Source organism: Schistocerca piceifrons, chromosome 8 (genome assembly GCF_021461385.2).
Source record: "Schistocerca piceifrons isolate TAMUIC-IGC-003096 chromosome 8, iqSchPice1.1, whole genome shotgun sequence".
Classification (NCBI taxonomy): domain Eukaryota; kingdom Metazoa; phylum Arthropoda; class Insecta; order Orthoptera; family Acrididae; genus Schistocerca; species Schistocerca piceifrons.
The window spans coordinates 277,326,246-277,350,069 of NC_060145.1; positions in this window are offsets into that span (position 1 = coordinate 277,326,246).

The window sequence follows — 23,824 nt, forward strand, 5'->3', positions numbered from 1 at the left end:
GACTTTTCAGTTTGTGATTTCTACTTTGCTTAGTTTAACATAAGACACCTCGAACAAAGAATATGTCCATAGAACGCCTGTTTTTGCCATGTCACCGTAATTTAAAATAAGAACAAGGCGTATTACTTAGAGAGACGTCACTGGGCTATGTTTTTGCTACATTTTAGGTTAGATTATCTGGGTTGATTACGACCCGAAACTGCGTGGATAACCGAAACACATGGATAATCGAAGATACATAAGTTAGGTGGGTTCAAATGGCTCTGAGCACTATGGGACTTAACATCTATGGTCATCAGTCCCCTAGAACTTAGAACTACTTAAACCTAACTAACCTGAGGACATCACACAACACCCAGTCATCACGAGGCAGAGAAAATCCCTGACCCCGCCGGGAATCGAACCCGGGAACCCGGGCGTGGGAAGCGAGAACGCTACCGCACGACCAAGAGCTGCCCGTATCTTCATACCGACTTTAAACGAAGTCATGTGATCGAGTTGAATGTTTCTCTGCGATATTGCAGAAAGACTTGGCAATAATGCAGCAGCTGTAAATGAGTGCTGGCAACAGTGGTAACGAGAATGTACGGTCGTAAGGAGCATTGCTGAGAGGGATGACCAACGTATTCGGCATACGGCTCTGTTGCATCGTGCTGTAGCAGCAATTCTATCAGCAGTTGCCACCTCAGTGGCACAACGAACTGTTACAAATCGGTTACTTTAAGGAAAGCTCTGAGCCAGACGCCTTGTCGTGAGCTTTCCACTGACCCCAAACAACCCCCTTTTGCGACTTCAGTGGTGTCAACCGAGAGCTCACTGGAAGCCCGTTGTGTTTTCTGATGAAAGCTGGTTCTTAATTGTGCCAGTGACTGCAAATTTGTACGTCAGTCTCGTGTTTTGACCAGTTGTGCCGCCATTCATGAACAGCATCCCAGGGAGGTGTTTTCCATCACGATACCGCTCGCTCACATACCTCTGTTACAACCCATCATGTTCTACAGAGTGTCAACATGTTGCCTTCATCTGCTCGATCACCAGATTTATCTCCACTCGAGCACATATGAAACATCATAGGGCGATAACTCCAGCGGCACCGCATTAAGCGTCCCTGTATTGACCGACCAAGTACAACAGGCATTGAACTTCATGCCAAAAACTGACGTACGACAACTACACAACACAGTGGAGGTACGTTTCATTCTTGTATTCAACATTATGGCAGTAACAACTGTTATAAACGAACCAGCAATTCACATTTACAACGCACTATCTCGCGCCTACGTGTTTGATCGTGCAGTGTTAATCACTTTAATATGATGCCTAGCCAAATGTATTTCAAAAATTTCGTTACTTTACGTTAATTGTTTTTTGGCGTTGCGATTTGTTTTTCTGTCAGTGTACAATATGTAACAATACTCGACTCTCCGCCCTCTCCCGGTTCACCGCGCGCCTGCCGGTTGGGAGGTAGGCTGCCCGCACTCCACGCCTCGCCGCTCCGGTCGCAGTCGGGAAGCCCCAGCGGGGCAACACATGCCACATGCCATCCGCCGTACTGGGGACCGGTCCAGCCCGCCGTAGCCGCGGGCTCAACGTCCGAGGTCAAGGCGTGGCCGCTCGGAAAGTTACCCAGCCGCCAAGTCGCCGCGCTGGTCAAGGGTACGCCCGCCGCCTCTGACAGACTGTCACCACACCGCCGGCTTCTCTCACTGTCCCCGTTCTTTCTTTTCATAACAGTCAGTATACACACGCACGCACACATATACCCACCGACAAATGGATCACTCCTTTATTTCGAAAAACTGACGCTGAGGCATGCATATGTAATCTTTTGCAACGTGTCCGATCGCCAAATCAGAAAAACACGAGTTTCTGTAACGACAAAATCGTCTGTTACCCACGGGGATTTTCCACAGCATTCTTAAGCAACGTCAGTAACTTTCAGAACTACCCCTGCTCCGATGCAGGCGTGAATCCATCGTAGCATACCAATGACGAGGTCACAAGTCAGCCGTGGTCTAAATTGTCCCATTCTTCAATGGCGATTCTGTGGAAATCATGCTGAGTATATGGTCGGTGTCTACGTCCAAAAGCAGCCCACTTTAATCGATCTCCTACGTGTTCAGTTGGGTTCAGGTCAGGAGAACAGACAGGCCACTACATTCAGGTGAGACTAACCTGCTGAAGGAACGTTTTCACGAATACAGCACAATGAGGCCGCGAGTTATCATCTGTCAAGATCAAGCTGCCACCAAAATGTTGGCGATACGGCAGCACCATTGTAAGACGTGTATATTTCTATTGTCTATTGTCAAATCACAATTTATGTAAGATTTTTATATTTTATTAATAGGATTAAACAGAAATAATTAATATTTGTCATGTTGGAAATAACTGTGGTAGCAGGGAATGTCTGCACCAAAGTATTGTTGACAAGAGAGACCGCAAATTGATGTAATTTTAAAAAGGGCAGGAGAAACCGCGTACGGATACATTTTAAGAAAAGAGCGGGAAAGACCGCGCATTGATACATTTTGTAATGGTAGCAGGGATTGGCTGCACCAGAAAGCATTGTTGGCAGGAGAAACGGCACTTTAGCGTTCGTAGGAAGTCAGTAGTAAGCGAGAAGTGAAGCGAGTCGGTAGCAGGTCTGAAACGAGAGGCTGAGAGGAGCGGTGTGCCTGCCAGTCACCAGCTATGATTTACAAGAGATTATAAACGGATGTACAGAGACATCAGCTAACTATTATAATAAGAGGAACTAATATTATTGAATTAATTTTTTGAGAAACTCAAGACTACTGAAGGTATGTTTGCGCATTGCTAATTGTAAGATTATTGTAAAAAGTAAGTCCCATTTGAACGTTTGTAAAATCATTTCATTCAGAATATAATTAACTTTTGCCAGAAATATTGCATTTCTAATTATAATCCATCCCAAAAACCATCAACGTAAAACTTTGCAAAATTTTATTGTTGTCAAGAAAAAGTTTAACTATGAATTACGTAACTTCAGTCAAATTAATTAAAGAATAAGGTCAGCTTTGCTATTAAAGAATAACGTCAGCTTTGGTAATAAATACAGCCACTTATTATGAAAACCCACCAGCAGCTAATAGAGTATAGGAAAACAGAGTAAGTATATTCATGTTGCAGTTCGATGTAGCAGTCAGATGGCGATCCAGTAACAGTGAAAAAAAAGGTAAGGAACAGTTTTGGGTTATTGCAGATAACGACTGAGGGCCACGACGAGGACACATTCTATGTTTCATCGAAATAATCAGAAAATCACTTTTAATAAGCAACGAAGATTGAGAAAGAGAATAAATTTCAAAGGGAAGATTTCATTTGTTATTATTAAGCAAGAGATAGAAATCCTAAGGAAAGGTTTCATAGTTTATTATAGAAGGGAAGGTTGCGTAACAAGAGAGATATAGAGGACACGGGAAGGTTTCACTTAACAAAAGAGATATAGAGGAGAAGGAAAGGTTTCACTATTGGTTGCAGATTATCGTCCCAGTAGCATATAACAGGGAGGCTGCCCTTAACAATCACGAGGGGTATACTGTGGCCCATCGTAAAGCCACCCCGGAACATTATTCCACCACTGCCTTGCAGAACATGTGAGACACAGTGTTGAAGCCGTTCGTTATTAGCGGGTTGTCTTCAAACGCTTTGTCTGCGATTACCAGGGGACAACCGGAGCCGAGTTTCGACCATAAAAAGCACCTGACGGCAATTCTGAGGCGTCCATTTTGCATGAGTTTTTGCCCATTTGTAATGGAGTCCATGGTGTTCTAATGTACGACGTGATGCTCCCCATGATCGACTGGAATGAAAATTGACCACATTCAATTGTCTGGGGCAGTTTGATGCTATACGTGACATTCTGTTGCCTCTTAGAATGCCGAATTCAGTCCTGGAGCACTCACCCAAGGGTTCGTTCGGCTGAAAAGTCATAGATATCGATCAACCTGTCCACCTGTCGATTTTGGGTGGCTTTTGCGGAGTTAGTTTTCAACACTAGCTGCCAATTGGAACATATCCCCTGTCCGCACCACATCACTCTGATACGAGTGCATGCGCTGAACAACATCTGTGGTTGACAAGCCTTCTGTAGGTAACATGACGATGTGGATCCGATCGCTGGTCACGATTGTCCGTCGTGGCATGAAGACTCTATACTCTTCCATAGATGTATGTAATGCATCCCCACTGGAGCCTTACTATCAACCGAAATGCTTCAATTTATTAGAGTGCGGCGTTCTGTCCTAGCAAGCGCTCGTGCTAACTGTGTGTATGTTTACGAACAACGCCAGGGGTGACCGTCTGATCGGATCAGGGACAGTCACAGCAGCAATACCCCTGCACGACAAATCTCATGAAAACTTTTGTTGATGTGTGTACCTCGTTTTCTGTTTAAGGCGAAATCTCGCTCCATAACGCTGCTGAAAAGCCAGTTCTGTTGTGTAGTGTGTCCGAGCAGGAAAAGAGATAGACGTGAACAGATGTGGTGATATATGAAGTAGAGAATATATTTCTTTAATTCCAGTCTATGATTGTCGATAGCCTATCGCTTTCAGTCCAAAATAACTATCTTCAGGTCTGGTTAAAACACACGAAGCCTTATGTTACCCTAATGTGATCAAGCCCAAGTGGGATCACCAGCTGAAGTAAACAAAATTAGCTTGACATCGTGGTGGTGGTGGTTAGTGTTTAACGTCCCGTCAACAACGAGGTCATTAGAGACGGAGCGCAAGCTCGGGTTAGGGAAGGATTGGGAAGGAAATCGGCCATGCCCTTTCAAAGGAACCATCCTGGCATTTGCCTGAAACGATTTAGGGAAATCACGGAAAACCTAAATCAGGATGGCCGGAGACGGGATTGAACCGTCGCCCTCCCGAATGCGAGTCCAGTGTGCTAACCACTGCGCCACCTCGCTCCGCTTGACATCGTCAAATAGATATAATAAACAGTGTTTCAGTGTTTGTTGTCATGGGTAACACCATTAACATAGTAATTCTCCCTGAATTGTGACCCAGTCTGCGTTATACGCATAATCTTACGTTGAAGATCTTACATAGTAAGTCAAGTCTTAAGGATAGGAAATGTATATGTTTTGAGACCGTGTTACCCACGGCATGGATATTACACAGTTACCCATATTTGAGGATGAGAGCACTTAACGAATTCCAAATGCCTTCAGAAATAATTTCAAGCCTTTTTGAAAGTTTTTCACTAGTGTACGGGTGAAAGAACCAAACTAATAGAACTAACAAAGGTTTTACTTGATTAACGCAAAATATTCAACCCTTAAACCGAAACATCGGTCTCTCAGACCCCTCGTTTATTTCAAATGTTGAGTGTGGCAACACTGCAAAAAAGCGCGGCTTCACTTTCCCAATACCTTCGCCCCAATACTTGCCGCGTGTAAAGCAGCAGTCAACAATCAGTTTTACTGCGTCAGTGAAGACATGCAGAGTATTGTTTAGAGGAGTGCGCGAAGTTGTGTGCCTGAAATACTGCATGTTTCGTATTACGCACAAGAATTTGGTAGGTGCAATAGACCGCATGTTTTCAATTACGACATATTCTGTGGCTGTTATTTTATAGTATCTTCTTCTATACGTGAATTTATGTCATATTTCTGGTATAACATGGATCGACTTTCTAAGAAGAGTAATATATCTGCAGCTAATCCAGATTTGGAAGCTTGGGCGCAAGTGGAGTTACGCGATTCAGATGAAGAGGAAATTGAGATCGATGATGACACATTTGACGATTCTGATGATGATCCAGATTTCGTGATAGGCGATAGTCGCTATGAAACAGTGATACTAGTGAAGAAAATGTTTTATTGGAAGAACAGCCTGGCGCTGTCTATACTACAGATAGTACCTCACAGCAAACACAGTACTTTTATGGTCAAAATAATTTCCAATGGGAGCGTTCTGAGCCTGTTAGAACGAAAAGAACCCCAGAGCACAACATTCTGAAAGGAGGAATGCCTGGCCTAACAGCCAAAACTCGAAGTTTGGGACCAAGTCCTACTAAATCTCAAATATGGAAGAATTTATTTGATGATGACATGATAGATGAAATAGTTTTACATAAAAACGTGAAACTGAATACAATAAGGGCAAAGTTACATGAAACAACTAATCCGTCCAGTTACAGAGATATAGACAACGTTGAAATCAAAGCTTTCATAGGCCTTCTAATGATGACATCAATATTCAAATCGTCTCATCAAGATAAGTTGTCTCTTTTCGAAAAGGATCTAACCGGTCGTCCTATATTTGTGGTGACAATGTCGGCAAAGCCCTCTGAAATACTTCTAAGCAGCCTGAGATGACGATGCGCTACCAGAGACAAAATAAAGAAGTCAGATCGCGCAGTTGCAATATCAATCATTTTTGAGAAATTTATTTTCAGTTCTTAGCAACTATAATGTGTAAAAGGCAACGTTACGGTGGATGAAATCTTAATACCATTCAGGGGAAAATGTCCTTTCCGCGTTTATATGCCTATCAAGCAAACCCAATACGGCATAAAAATTATGTGCCTGGCAGTCTCTGGAAGCGCTTACCTGTTCAATGCTCACATATATTTAGGGACCGATAGATGTATGTGGCCTGACAGAAGAGAAAAGGTTTGCCAAACCAACTCAGGCTGTTTTCCATCTGTGCAAACCAATAGAAGGAAGTTAACACAAACATTACCGCTGATAACAGGTTTGCATCTATAGAACTCATTCGTGAGCTGAGAAAGAGGGTAATAACATAGGAACAGTCAGAAAGAACAAAAGCCAAATTCCCCAAGAGTTTTTGGCTGATAAAAGTAGGCCAGTTGGGCCAGCATTATATGGATTCTCTGAGAATGCAACACGGGTTTCATTTGTTCCTAAGAGAAACAAGGCAGTAATTCTTGTCTTCAATGCATCATTCCATTGAAAATAGTACCATAAAAAATAAGCCAGAAATTATTTGTTACTACAATGCAACGAAATCTGGAGTAGAATTGCTCGACATGAAATGTGCCAATTATTCGTCAAAAAGACGTACAAGGCGCTGGACAATGGCAGTCTTTCGTAAACATCAGTTGCGTGAACAGTTTTCTTCTGTATTTGTCCTACAGAGGAAACCCCATGCTAACTCGTCTAAAATTCACCAAAAGTCTGGCCATGGAGCTGATAGAGCCACATCTAAGAAGACGCCTGTAAATTCAGAATTTACCTAGAAATATCAAGGAAATGATCCATTACGTTCTGGGAGACACTGAGCAAACAAGCGAAGGCATACCAAGTGATAGAATGGACAAAAGGAAGACGTGTATGAAGTGTCCTGCGTCCAAAAAGAGGAAAACGGCGTATAAGTGCATCAAATGTATGCACCCAGTTTGCCTGGAATGCAGCAGAGCGATGTGTGTTGACTGTGCAAAGGAGGTGTGATTTGATATTTCAGTTCAGTTGATTATTAACTTTTTTTCATTTCTGCAGTATTTTATTTATATTTAGGAATATATTGTCTGGTATAACAGTGGTGAAAATCATATGAAATCTGACACTGAATGCCTGCACGTACTTGTGATATTTCGTGTTTTACATAATTTAAACAACAAAGTATTTATATGGGCTCAAAAGTATTAAATTTACTTATAATATGAATTAACTGACTATTTACTTGCTTTCTGTCAACTTATGTGGAGATTTGTGATATAAAATATTAGGTTGTCTGAGAGATTGCATGTTTCTAGTTACGCATATTTCAGAGATGTTTCGGGTTAAGCTTTAACAAATTAACACATTTGAAGCCATTTTATACATGGGAATTAGATTCTTTATCGAATCTGGAGTGGTGGGTTACTGGTAGTATGCCAAACTGCTAAAAAAACCGACACGTCCTTCATAAAAATTCAAGGTGGTATTTAATAGCACTTAAACTTCTCCTTCACCAATTATGGAATGTATTATACAAAATATCTTCTATCATTCAGATGTTTTAAAAATCGCGTAAACTTTGTACTGTAATTAATTATGCAGGAACAACTTCGTCTGTTTTTCCAAAACCTTCGTATTGTGATTTGATTACCTTGTTCTCTGCATGCTCCCTATCTGCGAACATGTCAGTGTTCAGATTTAAGGACAGAGACAAGAAACATTGTCGTGACTTTAATGAGAAGTAGAAACAAAACAAAAACTAAAATGAAGGAAGCCTGTTCAATAGAGCACATCATTTCGCATCTGTGAGATCAGTCTGTTCCTTCTCGGCGTGGTGTCATCTAGGTCAATGGTTCGTAACCTTTCTGAGACTGTTAATAGGGGTACAACAACCTTTTCTTTACGGAATGATGTCGCAATTCTAAATACACCATGATTGCTACCTACAACTCCTCCTCGAAAAAGACATATCCACAATAAGAAATGGGCAGTTGTAAAAAAACACCACTTCTCTCCCTACTGACATTTGCTTCATCCACACCGTGCACCCCATTTAAAAACCAAATTGAAATGTGTGCACAATAATGAAGACTGGTGTCTGTAACTCACTTGATCACTGGACTTCTCACTTTTGAACTGACAGAAACTGGAAGACTTAAGGCTGCTAATGCTTTGTCCCTGCCTACTAATACTACTACTACTATTACTAACAACAACAACAACAACAACAACAACAATAATAATAATAATAATAATGAGTAGGCGCTACAGAAGTTTAGTTCCCAGTAAAAGGTTACTGTTGTTATGTGCTATCAGATAGTTCAATTACTGTCCCAAAACGAATAATGAACCAATATCTGATAAATTGTGGGAATTACATACAATTTGGAGAGCATTTCAGAATATATTTAAACATATGTGATGTGTATGTTCCAATTTTGTAGTAGATGCATAGTAGATCATACAAAGTATGCTTGTAGGGGGTGTATTACGTGATAAAAATATATGAACAACATTTGTACACGAATTGTAACCTCCACCACAATGTGTCACACGTTCGATTAGTATTTGTAAAAGGAATGTAATTATTGGCAACTTTTGTAATCAGCGTTACAGTGATATGAGATAATGATAATAGTAAAGATGTATAAAAAATTATTTAATTTCATGACCGAAACACAGTTGAAACCTTCTGATTTTACCCCTCAGAGTGTAATTACCCCAGGTCGGGAACCACTGTCCCAGGGGTCACGACTTCGTGGCTCCATCCCATCCCCCTACTCTACGGTGGCTTTCATATCGTAACACAATATGTGTGAGAAATGTTGGTAGCAGCCTTGCTGAGGTGGAGACATCGGTTCCTGTCGGTTCTCTGAAGTTGACCAGTACTGAGTAGGAGACTTTTTTCCAAAATGAAAATATTCTGATGCCAACTCATTCTAGCGTGATATTTTGTTTAATAAGGTGGGTTAACAGGGACGTTGTTAGTTGTTTCCATTTATTAGCTGCTAGTTTTAAGTAAAAATGCTCCCTAGAAGATACTACAGCCCTTGATTATCACTTATTATTATTATTATTATTATTATTATTATTATTATTACTATTGTAGTAAGATACAGAGTGCCTTAATAAAGTTGTTCCCTTCTTTTATAAATACACATCTGTACAGTCTCGAAAACCAGTACCTCATTCAGTGCTTCACTACTTGAAAAGAAGGGGAAAAAATAGAAAAAGACGATTTATGACCTTTATTCCACCATCGAATGAGTTGCAGCACTGCGTGGCGCTAGCATATCCACAGCACAGTGGGGGCGGGCACACAGCACAAGAAGAGGCAAGTCTGACAAGGAAGACATGGCTACTAAACATATATCGATATGATGATAGCTGTTGGACACGCTGTTAAACTATGGTGCTAGATTAATATAGGAGGGCTATTCGGAAAGTAAGGAACGATCGCTCACGAAATGGAAACGACAGTGAAAATCCGATGAAGTTTTGCACAGGTGTGTTGGGCAGTGTCTCTAGTATGTCCGTCGATCATGTTACGTCGTTCTTTTTAGATCTGAGTACACAGGGAGCACATAAAGACACTTAGAACAATAGTGGCTCCCGCCAAGTACGAAAGCCTGGTAAGAAATTTCGCCTGAAGCTATGCAGCCAACATTACGTAACTATCGAGCGTTTTCATCTTCAAGACAATTCTCAGCCGCATTCTGCAGGGGCAATGAAGATGCTCCTGCATCGTTTTCAATTGGGAATGTTTGATTACGCACAATAAAGCCCGTAATTGTCTCCCTATGAGTTTCATCTCTGCTCACATGAACCGCTGGCTATGAAGACAACATTTTGGCAGAGACAACGAGGTGTAGGCCAGCGTAGAGAATTGCCGGAAAGCACTGGCGGCTGCCATCTATAACTAGGGTATTGGAAAGTTGGTACAACGCTACGACAAACGTCTAAGTCAGATCGACGACAATGGAGATAAGTAGCTGGAAGTTGTAGCTAACTTTTGCAATTAAAACAGTTTTGATTTTCACTGTGGTTTCCATTTCGCGACCTATCGCTCCTAACTTTCCGAATAGCCATCGTATAGTACCGCTGAATGGTGCACAAAAACCCATTACCAAAATTGTTTATAGCGAGGAAGAAACCAGTGTTGTTGGTCGAAACTGGGAGTTGCATGAAACGCATGATGAGCCATATTTGTCTGAGCTTAATCAGTCCACAGTCTGCAAAAGCGGAACTGCAAATGTCTGAAAAAAACAGAAAATGCGCTTGACAACTTATACGAGATTAACGCAGTATGTCGCTATTATATTTCACACATTTATCGTTAACCAGATTTATATGCTATGTTTGGTGGCATGGGGAGTGCGGTAAACTCGTTCTGGTGCTCTCCGACCCACGCACATATGCTGCGAGCTGTGTGATACTTTGCATTGTCCTGCTGGTAGATGCCATCGTGCCGAGAAAAAAACATATTCCATGTAGGGGTGGACATAGTCCGCAAGGATTGATGCATATCTGTCTTTGTCCGTTGTGCCTTACAGAATGACGAGATTACCCAATAATTGCCACGAAAACATACTCTACACCATAAAGCTCCCTCCACCGGCCTGCACACTTGCGACGATAGTTGCAATGTGTTTACTTTCAGACGTTCCACGTCGATGGAGCATAAAACGTGATTCATCTGAGAAGGCCGCCTGTCGCTATACGTCCAGCTGCGGTATTCGCGTGCAAATTCCAGCTTTCGTAGCCGATGAACAGCAGTCAGCATGGGAGCATGGACCAGACACCTGCTACAGAGACCCGCAAGCAATAACATTCACTGGACGGCCGTTGAGGACACAGTTGGTAGCCCCTTGGTAGATACGTTCGCAGCCGTTATTTACCCCTGTCATTTACGGCCCGTAGTGCACCACAATTGCCTCGGCACCTGTGTGGATAGCGCCATTTTGGCGTGTAAGGTACACATTAACCACGACGGCATGCGAACAGTTTTTCTTCCGAAAGCGAATGACCATACCCATTTGGACACCAGATAAATTACTCTGTTTCCGTATTAGGACAACGATTGCAACGTTTTCCCGCGTCCCCATGACACGCTTTATATAGCCTCCAACCGTCGCTTCGTCTATGAGTGGTTATTGCATTTTGACTCGTACATAGACAGTGGCCACATTAATGTGACTGGACCGCGTATAAATCACTAAATGGAGGGAAACAGGCCAGGGCAGGTGTGTGTTTGAAATAATTCCTAGAAAAAAGGGTTGGATAGAGCGATATATAATTTAGCACATGTTGTTGTTGTTGTTGTGGTCTTCAGTCGTGAGACTGGTTTGATGCAGCTCTCCATGCTATTCTATCCTGTGCAAGCTTCTTCATCTCCCAGTACCTACTGCAGCCTACATCCTTTGAATCTGCTTAGTGTATCCATCTCTTGGTCTCCGATTTTTACCCTCCACGCTGCCCTCCAGTACTAAATTGGTGATCCCTCGATGTCTCAGAACATGTCCTACCAACCGATCCCTTCTTCTAGTCAAGTTGTGCCACAAGCTCCTCTTCTCCCCAATTCTATTCAATACCTCTTCATTAGTTATGTGATCTACCCATCTAATCTTCAGCATTCTTCTGTAGCACAACATTTCGAAAGCTTCTACTCTCTTCTTGTCTAAACTACACTCCTGGAAATGGAAAAAAGAACACATTGACACCGGTGTGTCAGACCCACCATACTTGCTCCGGACACTGCGAGAGGGCTGTACAAGCAATGATCACACGCACGGCACAGCGGACACACCAGGAACCGCGGTGTTGGCCGTCGAATGGCGCTAGCTGCGCAACATTTGTGCACCGCCGCCGTCAGTGTCAGCCAGTTTGCCGTGGCATACGGAGCTCCATCGCAGTCTTTAACACTGGTAGCATGCCGCGACAGCGTGGACGTGAACCGTATGTGCAGTTGACGGACTTTGAGCGAGGGCGTATAGTGGGCATGCGGGAGGCCGGGTGGACGTACCGCCGAATTGCTCAACACGTGGGGCGTGAGGTCTCCACAGTACATCGATGTTGTCGCCAGTGGTCGGCGGAAGGTGCACGTGCCCGTCGACCTGGGACCGGACCGCAGCGACGCACGGATGCACGCCAAGACCGTAGGATCCTACGCAGTGCCGTAGGGGACCACACCGCCACTTCCCAGCAAATTAGGGACACTGTTGCTCCTGGGGTATCGGCGAGGACCATTCGCAACCGTCTCCATGAAGCTGGGCTACGGTCCCGCACACCGTTAGGCCGTCTTCCGCTCACGCCCCAACAGCGTGCAGCCTGCCTCCAGTGGTGTCGCGACAGGCGTGAATGGAGGGACGAATGGAGACGTGTCGTCTTCAGCGATGAGAGTCGCTTCTGCCTTGGTGCCAATGATGGTCGTATGCGTGTTTGGCGCCGTGCAGGTGAGCGCCACAATCAGGACTGCATACGACCGAGGCACACAGGGCCAACACCCGGCATCATGGTGTGGGGAGCGATCTCCTACACTGGCCGTACACCACTGGTGATCGTCGAGGGGACACTGAATAGTGCACGGTACATCCAAACCGTCATCGAACCCATTGTTCTACCATTCCTAGACCGGCAAGGGAACTTGCTGTTCCAACAGGACAATGCACGTCCGCATGTATCCCGTACCACCCAACGTGCTCTAGAAGGTGTAAGTCAACTACCCTGGCCAGCAAGATCTCCGGATCTGTCCCCCATTGAGCATGTTTGGGACTGGATGAAGCGTCGTCTCACGCGGTCTGCACGTCCAGCACGAACGCTGGTCCAACTGAGGCGCCAGGTGGAAATGGCATGGCAAGCCGTTCCACAGGACTACATCCAGCATCTCTACGATCGTCTCCATGGGAGAATAGCAGCCTGCATTGCTGCGAAAGGTGGATATACACTGTACTAGTGCCGACATTGTGCATGCTCTGTTGCCTGTGTCTATGTGCCTGTGGTTCTGTCAGTGTGCTCATGTGATGTATCTGACCCCAGGAATGTGTCAATAAAGTTTCCCCTTCCTGGGACAATGAATTCACGGTGTTCTTATTTCAATTTCCAGGAGTGTATTTATCGTCCACGTTTCACTTCCATACATGGCTACACTCCATACAAATACTTTCAGAAACGAATTCCTGACATTTAAATCTACACTCGATGTCAACAAATTTCTCTTCTTCAGAAACGCTTCCCTTGCCATTACCAGTCTACATTTTATATCCTCTCTACTTCGACCATCATCAGTTATTTTGCTCCCCAAATAGCAAAACTCCTTTACTACTTTAAATGTCTCATTTCCTAATCTAATTCCCTCAGCATCACCCGACTTAATTCGACTACATTCCATTATCCTCGTTTTGCTTTTGTTGATGTTCATCTTATATCCTCCTTTCAAGACACTGTCCATTCCGTTCAGCTGCTCTTCCAAGTCCTTTGCTGTCTCTGACAGAATTACAATGTCATCGGCGAACCTCAAAGTTTTTATTTCTTCTCCATGGATTTTAATACCTACTCCGAACTTTTCTTTTGTTTCCTTTACTGCTTGCTCAATATACAGATTGAATCGCATCGGGGAGTGGCTACAACCCTGTCTCACTCCCTTCCCAACCACTGCTTCCCTTTCATGTCCCTCGACTCTTATAACTGCCATTTGGTTTCTGTACAAATTGTAAATAGCTTTTGGCTCCCTGTATTTTACCTGTGCCACCTTCAGACTTGAAAGGGAGTACTCCAGTCAACATTGTCAAAAGCATCTAGAAATAGTTAAAGTGAGTGGTGTAGCAGGGGGATAAAATGTTAGGGTTAAACAAATATTGGAATACTGATTTTCTAGGAGACTGAATAGTAGATTAGGTGAGACGAAAATGGTAAGGCAAAGAATAAACGGTTGGAAGAGGATGTTAAATCCATGTAGAGAGTGAGGACTAGCTGTTTTCATAAGTAGTAGAGTGCCGCCTGCTGCGTGGCAGACGTCAATCAAGGTACTAATCATGTGGCGCTCCACTAATTACAGGGCTGGCTTCATATTACTCTTCTGCCTAACGGACTTTATACTACTCTTCTGCCTAACGGTCAATTTACGCAGGCGGCAAACTGCTGTCAGACTCGCCGAACATGTGGCCAAGCAGATCAAGTTTAAAACTGTTAATATGCTAAGTAGAAACAGCAACGAGACGGAACTAAAAGGGGGGGAGGGAAACTTTTATGCGCCTTAAAACCAGTTTGGGAGCACGTAGGCACGTTGGATTTTCGGGGTATATTTATTTTTTTCACAGTGGAAAAATTTTAGTGGAAGATCTGTGCGCAATGTCTTTAGTTTCGAATTCCCGGATTTGAAAAAGGATATTAACAAGCCTTCCACTCCCATTAAAAAATGTTTACGTATAGATCCCGAGCTCTAATATACAACTGATTTCTTTGCAATTTACTAAAAACTATTTCTGATATCAGTGCCTACCGGAGAAATTCCTTGGATTGCTAATCTTGAATTCAATATTTCAGAACGTACAGGACACCGCAAAATTATAATATATTCGCTTATGATTTTCAATGGAAGAATAAACAAATTTTCTCACGACAGTAAGTGTGGCTGTGGATAGTTATGGAAATTCTGAGCAAAACAGTGAATACTGGAGGCTGTAAAACAGCCATATTTCAAATCGTAAACAAAATTGGATGTTGGTAATTAGTAGTATAGAGTTTCCTGAAACGTTTCTGTCACTTAGATGCGATTACAAATGTACGATTTTGTCCCTACATGCTAAAGTTTATATCCCCCACTGCTCTTTCTATCTGAGAGCGACAGCTAATCGCAGAAACTACTGCAGGTATTGTGGTACGATTTTGACTGATAGGACTGATTGACGAAGAAGATTTGTGTTGATAATTTATTGCTGCTACGCCTGAGAAGTTGTCTACTCTTAGATACTTAGTGCTACCCCTAGTAGTTACGTAAAACATGGCTTTCACGCTTAATGTTGAATGAAACAAATATATTTTATGTGCCCCGTTAATCGAATGTATTTCAGAAAGATCAAGAGCCGGTGATGACATAATTTTCTATATGCAGATTTCGATCATTTTCACACTTCATAAAATCGATTACAATACCTTATACGGCAGACTTCTTAGTGTGACAATTAAAAGTCGTCCTCCGTCACCGCAGCCAATAGTAAAATACTCGTACATTACAGAGACAACAACTGTCCTAACCCAGGCATGAGGACGAACTTATTTTTAAAGTTTTTGACAAGAAACGGCGTTCAGAGTGCGGTGTCTTCACACATATATTGGGTAGTTCAAGGTTCCTCTGGGCTGCACCGGGTCACCAGAACAAGCTGCGGTGGTCTTCTGTCAGTGATTCTGCCGCAGAGTATTTGCCCACATCTCAGCACGCCGCTGGTATTCGCCATACCAGTCATCCCTGCCTCTCTGCCCGTTCCATCTTATCGTATGAGTCTCAGCTGCATAATTTAATTTCACATCTATTCGAGCGGATTGTTTTTCTTTCTTATTAGTCCCCTTTAACGAGGAGCGGTCAATAAGTAAGGCAACACTTTTTCTTCTTGGAACAGACTGTTTTTTCAGGATTCCAATACATCATATTATCCGGACTCTTTTGGCAACAAAACCCTACTTTTCAACACAATCACCGTTCAATGCTACGACCTTACGCTACCTTATTGGAAGGGCCTGTATGCCCGCATGGTAGCTCTATAATGGTCGACGCAGGAGCCAGCGTCTCGCTGCATTAATAACCTCCCCATCATCCACGTTCTGCTTCCAGCAGAGTGCATTATACAATGGGGCAAACACATGGAAATCGGAAGATCCAGGCTGCAGGGTAGATGAAGAAGAGCAGTCCAATGAAATTTCGTAAGCTCCTCTCGGATGCGTAGACTTTGAGGCCTTGCTTTGTCACGGGAAATGAGAAGTTCTTTTGCATTTTTGTGGCAACGAACAATCTGAAGTCGTTTTTCTGTTTCCTGAGGGTAGCACAATATGCTTCAGAGTTGATCGTTGCCCCTTGAGGGAGAACATAAAACAGAATTACCTCTTCTGAGTCCCAGGAAGACCGCCTCCACGACTTTACCAGCTGAGGTTGCGACTTTGAACTTGTGACGCCAGTCCATGAATTGCCGCTTTGTTTCCGTTCGAAGTGACGTTCCGTCACCTGTGATGATGTTCGACAAAAACTGTTACGATGCCTCGTAATACGCAAGCGATTCAGCGAAGATGGTCCTTCGTTATTACCCCAGCGGACACACACGTCTGAGTACGCCAGCTGGTCGACGAGTTTGTCAACACTACCAACAGAGACGTGCAGTTGAGCAGCGAGGTGTTGGATTGTGATCCGTCGATCATCTCAAATGAGAGTACCCGCACGTTCCAGCATTGGAGGAGTCACACCTGTGTGTGTGTGTTTTTTTTCTTTATTGATTTTCAATTCCCCCCGAAGGGGGCGGGCTGGCAGCAGCTTACTACGCTGCTCTACAGCCTGCAGACTTTTTTGAAATAAAGGAAGAAGAAAGAAACAAGGAAAAACAGGCGAGAAAATGGTGATTTAAAGTGTAAAATGGCGTAAAATTGCGGAAAGTTAAAACAGAAAGCAAAAGGGTTTGACAATGTAGATAAAATACACAGGAATCAGACAAGTAACATAGTAGACACACATTTAAAAAACATGGCGACAGTCTGGTTTCTGTTCGCAAGAGATAAAAGGCACACCCAGCGACAGTATGATGGCCATTCGCAACAAGTCCCAAAAAACACAACACGGAACACTCACTGGAAAACTCGCGCTGCAGAACACTCACTGTAGAACACTGCACGAAAGTGGCAGCACAAAGACGACACTCCCGAGCCAAAGGCAGATGGGGGGGGGGGGACCTGCAGGAGGGGGAAAAAACAAGGAGGGAGGAGAGGAAAAACGAAAAGGGGGGGAACCAAGGAGGGGGAGGACTAATAAAGGGGGAGAAGGGCAGACGCGAGAGGGAATGGGAGGAGGCAGAGGAGGGAAATGGAAAAGGACGCGGGGCAGAGAAGGAGGCAAAGAGAGGGGAGGTGGGGAAGAAAGAGGATGGAAGGGGGGAGAGGGAGCCCGGGAAAAGGACAGAGGAAAGGAGGGGGAGTGAGGATCAGAGTTGATAGGAGGGGTAAATGGAGGGAGAGAGGGCATCATCCGGGAGGGGGAGTTGATGGAAGCCACCTTGGGAAAGGAGATGTAGGGTGTAGAGGTGGAGGGTAGGGGGGACACAATGGTGAAGACGTGGCAGGGGGCAGGGATCGAAAAGGAGAGGAGCAACCAGGGGGTGAGGGGGCTCAAGACGGCGGGAGGTGTAGAGGATGCGGATATGTTCGAGGAATAGGAGCAGATGGGGGAAAGGAATGAGATCATAGAGGATCCGCATGGGGGACGGGAGGCGTATACGGAAGGCGAGGCGGAGTGCATGACGCTCAAGGATCTGGAGGGACTTATAGAATTTGGGGGGGGGGGCAGATATCCAGGCAGGACTGGCATAACAGAGGATGGGACAGATTAAGGATTTGTAGGTGTGGAGGATGGTAGAGGGGTGCAACCCCCATGTCCGGCCGGAGAGGAGTTGGAGGCGGTTGTGGGCTTTGGATTGGATGGAGCAGAGATGAGGGATCCAGGTGAGGTGACGGTCAATGGTGAGGCCGTGGTAGGTGAGGGTGGGGGTGAGGCGGACAGGACAGGCGCAGACAGTAAGGGAGAAATCCAGGAGCCGGAAGGAGCGAGTGGTATGACCTACGATGATTGCCTGGGTCTTGGAAGGGTTGAGTTTCAGGAGCCACTGGTTACACCCTGCAGCAAAAAGGTCAAGGTGATTCTGGAGAAGGCGTTGGGACCGTTGGAGGGTAGGAGCGAGGGCGAGGAATGCGGTGTCATCAGCATATTGTAAGAGGTGTACAGGAGGGGGGGGGGGGTTGGGGCATATCTGCCGTGTACAGGAGGTAGAGGAGAGGGGAGAGGACAGAGCCCTGGGGCACACCTGCAGAGGGGTAGAAGGTGTTGGAAGTGGCATTATGGATGGTAACATAGGAGGGGCGGTGGGAGAGGAAGGAGGCCACCAGACGGATGTAGTTGATAGGAAGGGCGTAGGTTTGGAGTTTAAACAGGAGACCGGGATGCCAGACACGGTCGTAGGCCTTTTCGAGGTCAAGGGAGACAAAAATGGCGGAGCGACGGGAGTTAAGCTGGAGGGAGAGGAGATGAGTGAGGTGGAGGAGTTGGTCATCAGCAGAGAAGGAAGGTCGAAAGCCACATTGGGTGTTTGGGAGGAGGTGGTTTTGGCAGAGGTGGTGATGGATGCGCCGGGAAAGGATGGATTCCAAGAGCTTGCTGAACACCGATGTGAGACAGATAGGACAATAGGAAGAGGCATCGGATGGAGGCTTGTTGGGTTTGGAGAACATCAGGATACGGGAGGTTTTCCACAGGTTGGGATAGAAGCCAGTGGCAAGGATGACATTGTAGAGGGTGGCAAGGATTGAAAGGAACGAGGGAGGGCAGTGTTTGAGGTGGCGGTAGGTAACGCAGTCATGGCCGGGAGCAGTGTTGCGTTTGATGCGGAGTGTGAGGCTGATGTCCTGGGTAGTGACGGGAGTGTTAAGTTCAGGTGGTGGTGTGTGGCCCAAGTACTGGAAGCTAGGAGGAAGGGGAGGAACAGAGGTATTCGTACGGTCCAGGACATCAGGGAAGAGGGAATAATCAAAGTGGGGATCATCTGGGATGGAAAAAACATCAGAGGTGGGAGGCAAAGTGGTTGGCCTTACTGAGGTTGTCAGGAAAGGGACGGTCATTAAGGAGGAGAGGGTACTGGGGGGTGCGGTGGTTCCCAGTAAGGCGGTGAAAAGCAGACCAATACTTGGAAGAGTTTATGGGGAGCGTGGCGTTGAGTTGTGTATATGTCTGGCGCCAGGCACGGCGTTTCTTCGCAGTAAGCAGGTTGCGGATGTGTCGTTGTAATTGGCGGTGGCGGGTAAGTGTATCCCGGTCACGAGTGCGGAGAAAAGAGCGGTAGAGGCGGCGGGACTCTCGAAGAAGGACGGCCTGTGGAGGCAGGGCGGGGCGGAGAGGGTGGATGGCTTTGGTGGGGATGCTGTATGTGTCAGCCGGCACCGAGATATAGGACAAATTTGCGCGATCTTGTTGCGAGTGTGACAGATAGCTCGCCCGACTCACCGTGCTTTTGTTCACTACCTGGTCTCTGTAGATGTTCCACAAGCGCCTATGAACATCCTTGATGCTCTGACTTTTCACTAAAAGAAACTTAATGACAGTTCTCTGCTTGGAACGCATCTCCGTTATAGACTTCATTTTGAAGGATACGTATAGCGCCACCTCCATCGGAACTTCATGAGACCATACGGGCCGAAGCGGGAATATTCCACGATACACTACAACAAACAAAGATTTTCATCAACCTAAATTTCCCGAAAAAAAAATGTGTTGAGTTACTTATCGATCACCGCTCGTGTTGTACAGTAATGTGATTTTTTAGTTTCATAACACACATGTTTTCATTCCTTTACCGCCTTCAGTTCTACCTGCCTCTGCTCTCAAATATGCAGGTCGTGCTTCATGTCAGCAGTTTACTGTCAATATGATCGTTTCTGTACAGGGAAGTTTCTTGACGCTATGTAAGTTACAGATTGGTGGATATTCCGCCCAGAATGACAGAAAAGTTAATGAGGAGTCATAGCGATTGCGGCCGTCAGTGAAGAAAACTCGCAATGAATACAGCAGACGTAAATCGAGTGAGGACACGTAGCCACGAGTGACTAAACCATTCTATATTAAGGTTCAACTTACTACACTCCTGGAAATGGAAAAAAGAACACATTGACACCGGTGTGTCAGACCCACCATACTTGCTCCGGACACTGCGAGAGGGCTGTACAAGCAATGATCACACGCACGGCACAGCGGACACACCAGGAACCGCGGTGTTGGCCGTCGAATGGCGCTAGCTGCGCAGCATTTGTGCACCGCCGCCGTCAGTGTCAGCCAGTTTGCCGTGGCATACGGAGCTCCATCGCAGTCTTTAACACTGGTAGCATGCCGCGACGGCGTGGACGTGAACCGTATGTGCAGTTGACGGACTTTGAGCGAGGGCGTATAGTGGGCATGCGGGAGGCCGGGTGGACGTACCGCCGAATTGCTCAACACGTGGGGCGTGAGGTCTCCACAGTACATCGATGTTGTCGCCAGTGGTCGGCGGAAGATGCACGTGCCCGTCGACCTGGGACCGGACCGCAGCGACGCACGGATGCACGCCAAGACCGTAGGATCCTACGCAGTGCCGTAGGGGACCGCACCGCCACTTCCCAGCAAATTAGGGACACTGTTGCTCCTGGGGTATCGGCGAGGACCATTCGCAACCGTCTCCATGAAGCTGGGCTACGGTCCCGCACACCGTTAGGCCGTCTTCCGCTCACGCCCCAACATCGTGCAGCCCGCCTCCAGTGGTGTCGCGACAGGCGTGAATGGAGGGACGAATGGAGACGTGTCGTCTTCAGCGATGAGAGTCGCTTCTGCCTTGGTGCCAATGATGGTCGTATGCGTGTTTGGCGCCGTGCAGGTGAGCGCCACAATCAGGACTGCATACGACCGAGGCACACAGGGCCAACACCCGGCATCATGGTGTGGGGAGCGATCTCCTACACTGGCCGTACACCACTGGTGATCGTCGAGGGGACACTGAATAGTGCACGGTACATCCAAACCGTCATCGAACCCATCGTTCTACCATTCCTAGACCGGCAAGGGAACTTGCTGTTCCAACAGGACAATGCACGTCTGCATGTATCCCGTGCCACCCAACGTGCTCTAGAAGGTGTAAGTCAACTACCCTGGCCAGCAAGATCTCCGGATCTGTCCCCCATTGAGCATGTTTGGGACTGGATGAAGCGTCGTCTCACGCGGTCTGCACGTCCAGCACGAACGCTGGTCCAGCTGATGTGCCAGGTGGAAATGGCATGGCAAGCCGTTCCACAGGACTACATCCAGCATCTCTACGATCGTCTCCATGTGAGAATAGCAGCCTGCATTGCTGCGAAAGGTGGATATACACTGTACTAGTGCCGACATTGTGCATGCTCTGTTGCCTGTGTCTATGTGCCTGTGGTTCTGTCAGTGTGATCATGTGATGCATCTGACCCCAGGAATGTGTCAATAAAGTTTCCCCTTCCTGGGACAATGAATTCACGGTGTTCTTATTTCAATTTCCAGGAGTGTATTTCGTTACTGTAGAAAAATCTGTGTGTTAAGGGCTGGATAATCACATTGTAACAGAACTACCATGCATAATGTCATGGAAATTAGCCTTCTTTTCGACTATTTGACAGCAACAGTTTTTATTTATAAGCAACGATTGTTTTGGTAATAATACGTCGACCACAAGATGGTCGCCAAGAAAAAAAATTGGTTGTTAGTAAACGAAGAGTACCCATACGACAGCTTTTTGATGTTACGAGATTTTTGGAATATGTAACTTAGTGCGGTGGATCACTGTTTTCGGATCAAGAAATGGAGCTACGAGTCCAAGGATAAATTTTTACGTGTGTGCGTGCATGCATGTGCGTGTGTGTGTTGGGGGCGAGGGGAGGAGGGGGAATTTTTTCGCTAACATAAAATTGATTACCATGTGTTTGTGATATGTATCTCAATAAACTCCAGCAGCTTGATAGTAGAGTTGTTGTCCTTAAAGTTACAAAAGACAAAATAACAAAAAATTACAGCTCAATGCATCAAAGGTGACGAAACATAAAATATGATTACACAGTTCTTGAGAACTAATTTATCAGTTGCATCAGTACAAGGAATGACAACAGATAGCAGCAGCAGAATACACAAAACGATGTTTTATGATGTTGCTACCGACGAAAATAAATTGCATCCTATGTGGAAAATGCTGTCAGTAAAGAAAGGAAGAGTCATATGGCATTGCTGGCAAAAAAAAAAAAAAAAAAAAATGAGCCGCGTTAACGGATAGGATTTCCTTCTTCTGGAAGTAATGGCCCCTGTTCTCTCAGTGTATGAGAGTTTCGTCTCGTGTGTATCTACTGTGAATGACTAAAAAAAAAAAATCTAATGGCTCTGAGCGCTATGGGACTCAACTTTTGAGGTCATCAGTCCTCTAGAACTTAGAAGTACTTAACCGTAACTAACCTAAGGACATCACACACATCCATGTCCGAGGCAGGATTCGAACCTGCAACAGTAGCGGTCCCGCGGTTCCAGACTGTAGCGCCTAGAACCGCTCGGCCACCCAGACCGGCAGAATGACTAACAGATGAATGTACACAGGGTTTTCGGAAATTCTCGTTGCTAACTTCCAGGACTTGTTCAAAAAATGTTCAAATGTGTGTGAACTCTTATGGGACTTAACTGCTAAGGTCATCAGTCCCTAAGCTTACACACTACTTAATCTAAATTTTCCTAAGGACAAACACACACACACCCATACCCGAGGGAGGACTCGAACCTCCGCCGGGATCAGCCACACAGTCCATGACTGCAGCGCCAGGACTTGTAGAGGAGAGCGACTACATAATATTTTGAATAGGAACCCATGTCCGGAAACGATACCCATAAGTTTAACTCATCCACTTCTGCATGAGAAATTGATGCAGTACATTTATTAGATGACAACTGGAAAGCAAACATAACGAAACATCCGTTTATCACTTAAGCACATTTGTTTGTTGCAACAGTTAAACATTACGTGTTCACATTATTCAGAAACGAAAAAGAATCCAAAACACTGTATATACAGATCAACACTGATACACTACAACAGTGGCTCGATGTGGGCACTACCAACGCTTTTACAGACATTGTACTTTGTGTCGTCTCGTTGTCACAGTTGGCTTGTACCGTGGGAAGAAAGCAGAGGATGTTGTTTGGTGGCTGGTATCCTATAACACAAACTGGACGCATGTATTAACAGGATTCTTTATTCATAGGAACAAGAAGTTACTTAAGGTAGTCCAGATGTTGTGATACACACAAACTCTTCCATAACAGTCAACGTTGGCGTCACTGCTGGTGAAATACAAGTCCATTGGTCTGTACACTGCTCTGGCCGCCCGAGACTGGGCTAGCAGCTGAGCTAACTGCGACTGCGACTCCCACTGGGCTGCGACTGATGACTCGACTAACTGACTCACTTGATGGCTGACTCAATGGGCCCTCCGGTCCAGCCGGCCGGGGTGGCCGAACGGTTCTAGTTGCTACAGTCTGGAACCGCGCGACCGCTCGGGCATGGATGTGTGTGCTATCCCTAGGATAGTTAGGTTTAAGTAGTTCTAAGTTCTAGGGGA